General features: G+C 49.5%; 1 long non-coding RNA gene across 1 annotated transcript in view; it reads left to right on the top strand.

Moving 5' to 3' along the window:
- The first annotated feature begins 7,207 nt into the window (after positions 1 to 7,207).
- LOC139424039 (uncharacterized) overlaps positions 7,208 to 7,500 on the top strand; it is a 1,087-nt gene continuing 794 nt past the window's right edge. The window contains exon 1 of the long non-coding RNA XR_011635898.1: positions 7,208 to 7,341. This is a non-coding gene — a long non-coding RNA (uncharacterized lncRNA). The remainder of the gene's footprint in view (positions 7,342 to 7,500) is intronic.

The following is a 7,500-nucleotide window of genomic DNA, read 5'->3' on the forward strand; positions in this document are numbered from 1 at the left end:
CTACAACACAGACCCAGTTAGAGCTCCAAAGCACAGACCTGGTTAAAGGTCTACAACACAGACCTGGTTAAAGGTCTACAACACAGACCTGGTTAGAGCTCCAAAGCACAGACCTGGTTAGAGCTCCAAAGCACAGACCTGGTTAGAGCTCTACAACACAGACCCGCTTAGAGCTCCAAAGCACAGACCTGGTTAGAACTCTACAACACAGACCTGGTTAGACCTCTACAACACAGACCTGGTTAGAGGCCTACAACACAGACCTGGTTAGAGCTCTACAACACAGACCCAGTTAGAGCTCCAAAGCACAGACCTGGTTAAAGGTCTACAACACAGACCTGGTTAGAGCTCTACAACACAGACCTGGTTAGAGGTCTACAACACAGACCTGGTTAGAGCTCTACAACACAGACCTGGTTAGAGCTCTACAACACAGACCTGGTTAGAGCTCAACAGCACAGACCTGGTTAGAGCTCTACAACACAGACCTGGTTAGAGCTCTACAACACAGACCTGGTTATGCTGAAGACTGTTTTAGTTGAATAGATTTCTATAACACTTCTAGGCTTTTCTTAGCCTGAGTTCACAGTCTTCACACAGATCTAGGGTGGTACTTTGGGGACAGTAACATCTACAGACCTATGTTATGTTCCTCATTCTCTGCCTCTGTCTTTCAGTCTCTCTGTCTTTCTGTCTCTCTGTCTGTCATGCGCTGACCAACTGGCAAGTGTCATTTTCAACCTCTCCCTGTCCGAGTCTGTAATACCAACATGTTTCAAGCAGACCACCATAGTCCATGTGCCCAAGAACACTAAGGTAACCCGCCTAAACGACTACCGAGCCTTAGCACTCACGTCTGTAGCCACGAAGTGCTTTGAAAGCCTGGTCATGGCTCACATCAACACCATTATCCCAGAAACCCTAGACCCCCTCCAATTTGCATACCGCCCTAACAGATCCACAGATGAAGCAATCTCTATTGCATTCCACACTGCCCTTTCCCACCTTGACAAAAGGAACACCTATGTGAGAATGCTATTCATTGACTATAGCTCAGCATTCAACACCATAGCTAAGGACGCTGGGACTAAACACCTCCCTCTGCAACTGGATCCTGGACTTCCTGATGGGCCGCCCCAGGTGGTAAGGGTAGGCAACAACATGTCTGCCACGCTGATCCTCAACACAGAGGACCCTCAGAGGTGCGTGCTTAGGCCCCTCCTGTACTCCCTGTTCACTCATGACTGCATGGCCAGGCATGACTCCAACACCATCATTAAGTTTGCCGATGACACAACAGTGGTAGGCCTGATCACCGACAACAACGAGACAGCCTATAGGGAGGAAGTCAGAGACCTGGCCGTGTGGTGACAGGACAACAACCTCTCCCTCAACGTGACCAAGACGAAGGAGATGATTGTTCACTACAGGAAAAAGAGGACCAAGCACGCCCCCATTCTCATCGACGGGGCTGTAGTGGAGCAGGTTGAGAGCTTCAAGTTCCTTGGTGTCCACATCACCAACAAACTAACAGACCGTCGTGAAGAGGGCACGACAAAACCTATTCCCCCTCAGGACACTGAAATTATTTGGCATGGGTCCTCAGATCCTCAAAAGGTTATACAGCTGCACCACTGAGAGCCTGGTTGCATCACTGCCTGGTACGGCAATTGCTCGGCCTCTGACCACAAGGTACTACAGAGGGTGGTGCGTACATCACTGGGGCCAAACTTCCTGCCATCCAGCACCTCTATACCATGCGGTGTCAGAGGAAGGCCCTAAAAATTGTTAAAGACTCCAGCCACTCTAGTCATAGACTGTTCTCTCTGCTACCGCACGGCAAGCGGCACCGGAGTGCCAAGTCTAGGTCCATGAGGCTTCTAAACAGCTTCTTCCTCCAAGCCATAAGACTGCTGAACATCTACTCAAATGGCTACCCAAACTATTTGCATTGCCCCTCCCCCCTCTTTTACATCGCTGCTACTCTCTGTTGTTATCGATAACTCTACCTACATGTACATATTCCCTTAATTACCTTGACTAACCAGTGCCCCCGCACATTGACTCTGTACCAGTACCCCCCTGTATATAGTCTCGCTATTGTTATTTTACTGCTGCTCTTTAATTACTTGTTACTTTTATTTCTTATTCTTATTTGTATATATATATATTTTAACTGCATTGTTGGTTAGGTGCTCGTAAGTAAGCATTTCACGGTAAGGTCAACACCTGTTGTATTCGGGGCATGTGACTAATACAATTTGATTTGATTTTGTCTTTGTTTCGCTCTCCCTCTGTCTCTCTTGGCCTCCCTCTGTCTCTCTTGGCCTCCCTCTCTCTCTCTCTCTCTCTCTCTCTCTCTCTCTCTCTCTCTCTCTCTCTCTCTCTCTCTGACAGTCTGTGGTGTTTAAGCTGTGTCCATTGACAGCTACCTCTCTGGAAGTAATACCGTAATACCTTATTGGACTTGTTTTCAGAAATGGAACCCATCCAGGCCTGCTGTGTTTTCATTGTGGTCGTTTTTCCACACGGTGTATTTTAAAACTGTGCTTGTAAGCCATGTAAACACTGGCCAAATATGGTTCCTACTCCCAGTGTAGGGTAATGCTATTGTTATCACTAAGTATTCAGGCCGGGTAAGGCTATACTGCCTCAGCATTAGTCAACTCACACTCCCAGGTGGGATTGGTATTATTTTAATTGAACCTTTAGTCAACCAGGAAGTGGTCAGAGTATCTCTCCCTAGGGATACCTGAATAGAGGTACAAGGCTTTATATTAGTTAGACTGTGGAAGATAAGAGGACAGGGTTAACCTGTTAGCCTAGTATAATGTAGCGTAGCTTAATCATCAACACAGAAAGGTGTGGTGCAGCAGAACTATCCACACAGACCCCCCATACACCCCTCCCTCCCTCCCACACCTCTCCACCAACCCCCATTATTCAAAATTCCTTAGAATTCCAGAAGGGAAACCTGTGACCCTCTGGGGAGGAAATCTATGTATCTCTCATCACTACCCTGATGGTAGGAAGAAAGAGGGAGGAAGAGAGGTGCAGGGCGAAATAGAGGATGTGGTGTGGTGTTGGTCGATGGATATTTATTGACATCCCTTCACCTGGTCTGTATTAGTGTGTTTATTGTAATGGAGCATTCAGCTGGGTGGAGCCCCATAGAGCCAAGACCAGGGCTGTTCTAGGTTGTCTGTTAGCCTGGACCTGGGGAGAGAGAGACATTCAGCTGGGTGGAGCCCCATAGAGCCACGGCCAGGGCTGTTCTAGGTTGTCTGTTAGCCTGGACCTGGGGAGAGAGAGACATTCAGCTGGGTGGAGCCCCATAGAGCCACGGCCAGGGCTGTTCTAGGCTGTCTGTTAGTCTGGGCCTGGGGAGAGAGAGACATTCAGCTGGGTGGAGCCCCATAGAGCCACGGCCAGGGCTGTTCTAGGTTGTCTGTTAGCCTGGACCTGGGGAGAGAGAGACATTCAGCTGGGTGGAGCCCCATAGAGCCAAGACCAGGGCTGTTCTAGGTTGTCTGTTAGCCTGGGCCTGGGGAGAGAGAGACATGCAGCTGGGTGGAGCCCCATAGAGCCAAGGCCAGGGCTGTTCTAGGTTGTTTGTTAGCCTGGGCCTGGGGAGAGAGAGACATTCAGCTGGGTGGAGCCCCATAGAGCCAAGACCAGGGCTGTTCTAGGTTGTCTGTTAGTCTGGGCCTGGGGAGAGAGAGACATTCAGCTGGGTGGAGCCCCATAGAGCCAAGGCCAGGGCTGTTCTAGGTTGTCTGTTAGCCTGGACCTGGGGAAAGAGACATTCAGCTGGGTGGAGCCCCATATAGCCACGGCCAGGGCTGTTCTAGGCTGTCTGTTAGTCTGGGCCTGGGGAGAGAGAGACATTCAGCTGGGTGGAGCCCCATAGAGCCAAGGCCAGGGCTGTTCTAGGTTGTCTGTTAGCCTGGACCTGGGGAGAGAGAGACATTCAGCTGGGTGGAGCCCCATAGAGCCAAGGCCAGGGCTGTTCTAGGTTGTCTGTTAGCCTGGGCCTGGGGAGAGAGAGACATGCAGCTGGGTGGAGCCCCATAGAGCCAAGGTCAGGGCTGTTCTAGGTTGTCTGTTAGCCTGGGCCTGGGGAGAGAGAGACATGCAGCTGGGTGGAGCCCCATAGAGCCAAGACCAGGGCTGTTCTAGGTTGTCTGTTAGCCTGGGCCTGGGGAGAGAGAGACATTCAGCTGGGTGGAGCCCCATAGAGCCACGGCCAGGGCTGTTCTAGGTTGTCTGTTAGCCTGGGCCTGGAGCATGCAGCTGGGTGGAGCCCCATAGAGCCAAGGCCAGGGCTGTTCTAGGCTGTCTGTTAGTCTGGGCCTGGGGAGAGAGAGACATTCAGCTGGGTGGAGCCCCATAGAGCCAAGACCAGGGCGGTTCTAGGCTGTCTGTTAGCCTGGGCCTGGGGAGAGAGAGACATTCAGCTGGGTGGAGCCCCATAGAGCCAAGACCAGGGCTGTTCTAGGCTGTCTGTTAGTCTGTGCCTGGGGAGAGAGAGACCTTCAGCTAGCAGCTCACTGATGTGTGTTTATAGGCAGACCTGCTTCACTCTCCTCTACGTTCCTCTCCGCTTTCTGTTTATAATGCCGGTCCTGTCCCCCAGCAGAGGGGCTCTGTCCCTCTCTCTCTCTGTCTGTCCCTCTCTCTCTCTGTCTGTCCCTCTCTCTCTGTGTCTGTCCCTCTCTCTCTCTGTCTGTCCCTCTCTCTCTGTGTCTGTCCCTCTCTCTCTCTGTCTGTCCCTCTCTCTCTGTGTCTGTCCCCCTCTCTTTCTGTCTGTCCCTCTCTCTCTCTGTCTGTCCCTCTCTCTCTGTGTCTGTCCCTCTCTCTCTCTGTCTGTCCCTCTCTCTCTCTGTCTGTCCCTCTCTCTCGCTCTCTCTGTTTATGTTGCCTGTCCCCAGCAGAGGGGCTCTGTCTCTATCTCTTTCTGTCTGTCTGTCCCTCTCTCTCTGTGTCTCTATCACTTTCTGTCTGTCTGTCCCTCTCTCTCTGTGTCTCTATCTCTTTCTGTCTGTCTGTCCCTCTCTCTCTGTGTCTCTATCTCTTTCTGTCTGTCTGTCCCTCTCTCTCTGTGTCTCTATCTCTTTCTGTTTGTCTGTCCCTCTCTCTCTCTGTCTCTATCTCTTTCTGTCTCTATCTCTTTCTGTCTGTCTGTCTGTCCCTCTCTCTCTCTGTCTGTCCCTCTCTCTCTCTGTTTATGTTGCCTGTCCCCAGCAGAGGGGCTCTGTCTCTATCTCTTTCTGTCTGTCCCTCTCTCTCGCTCTCTCTGTTTATGCTGCCTGTCCCCAGCAGAGGGGCTCTATCCCTCTCTCTCTCTGTCTCTCTCTCTCTCTGTCTCTCTCTCTCTCTCTCTCTCTCTCTCTCTCTCTCTCTGTCTCTCTCTTTCTGGAGCACATCCTGGGCAGGATGTGAATACCTCCTACTGTCACATGATATCTATGGAAAATTGATCATATGATTGTATGGAGCCCATTCCTATCTCCCCCCTCTCTTCGCCCCCAGTCCCCTCCCCTCTGGTAACTCAGGCCAACTCAATCAGGTAGTAGATCTCTAGTATGTTTAGGAACTGAGAACATGTCATGTTCACTTGGAGTGTAATTCAACATTACTTAGCTTTTATTTTCCTCCAACTCTATGGATGGGCCTTTGATATGGACATGCCTGAAATAGAGTAAGGGCAAGAGAGAAAGAGGGAGTTTGGGAGAGAGAGAGAGAGAGAGACAGAGGGAGGAAGGGAAAGAGACGTAAAGAGGGAGAAAGCGATCGGGCCAGATTGAGTGACAAACTCCTGTCTGTGTTTTCTCGCTGGACCAGTGAATCTGTAAATTAAGCATGCTCCTTCTGGCAGCCCCTGCTTTATCTGTTGGTGTGCGTGTATGTGTGAGAGAGAAAGAGAGAGTGAGTGTGAAGGGGCAGATGACAGAGGGCCCTTTGAGCGCCTGCTCTCCTGCTCTCACAGACACAATCTGATGGGAGGGTTGTCACGCTGTCTCCATGGACCAGCTCCCAAAGACAACAGGAGGATGTCCTGTGCTATCACACACACGCAAACACATTATCTCTCTCTCACACACACACACACACACACACACACACACACACACACACACACACACACACACACACACACACACACACACACACACACACACACACACACACACACACACACACACACACACACACACACACACACTGGCATTGTCTACCTCTGTGGCAAGGTTAGAGTTAAAAACACACACACGCACACACACACACACACACACACACACACACACACTGGCATCCTCTACCTCTGTGGCAAGGTTAGAGTTAAAAACACACACACACACACACACACACACACACACACACACACACACACACACACACACACACACACACACACACACACACACACACACACACACACCTTTTTGCCACACATTAATGCTCCTGGTTTCTACAGTAGCTACTGTAGACCCTCACAGATGTGATCATGTACACAGACAGTACTGAGTCTAAAGCACTGTATGTCTGTCTTTGTGGGGTGTCTGATGGGTGTTCACCCTATAGACAGTAATGGAATGGAATGGATGATGGGTTTATTGATGTTTTCCCATGTCTTCCCACTCTGAAATGAACCACAAGTGATCACATAAATGATATTATTTTCAATATCTACACTAGCCACACACCCTCCCCTCACTGAGGGTCAATTGTCACAGTCAACCTAGAAGGTTCATCATCTTTATAAACATGTTATGCACCAGCCTACTTCATTTGACCTATTGAATCATTCAATTAGTTATATACCTTGAGGTGAAGTTCAACATGACTCGAATCAGACGAAGGCTTCTGTTTCATTTATTCTACAAGAGCCCCTTCTAGTGGTCAGAATGATGTAGACCTGAGTGGTTACCGGCCATGTCACTTAACTAGGTACAACTCTGATCTCTGGTTCTCTGAGTTTGTCCTGGTCCTACAGAAACCACCTACAGTGCACTGAATCATGACACCATTATCAGACTGCCCCACTAGTATGAATCAGGTCCATGGAAACTGTGAAAGGAAAACAGGGTTTCAATTACTTGCAGGTTTTTAATATCAGTGCTAGAGCTGAAACTGATTTGCATAAGGATGCAAGACTTCCCCACTGAGTCAGACGTCACTGTTAACTCTACCTCTTCCATGTATCATAACTTTCACTATGAGTTACACCTATCTGTTCTGCGTTTGCACCTCACGGCGGCAGGCACAGAGTTGTTTGCAGTTCTACAATGTCTGTTGCATATCTTTGAACTTGTTTGCTGATCCTCTTGTCAAGTCAAGGTAAGAAGATAGTGTTAGCATTTTAGTCTGTGCTGCTGATGTTTGAATAGCCAGAGGCCATGCTTTGGGTTAAAGCCGTCTCTGCCAGAGTTCAGTCTAGTCACATTGCTTTTTTGATAATATGAGCATTTGTTTATCTATTTCCTATTTGCCATTATG

Source organism: Oncorhynchus clarkii, chromosome 13 (assembly GCF_045791955.1).
Source record: "Oncorhynchus clarkii lewisi isolate Uvic-CL-2024 chromosome 13, UVic_Ocla_1.0, whole genome shotgun sequence".
NCBI classification, from domain to species: Eukaryota; Metazoa; Chordata; class Actinopteri; order Salmoniformes; family Salmonidae; genus Oncorhynchus; species Oncorhynchus clarkii.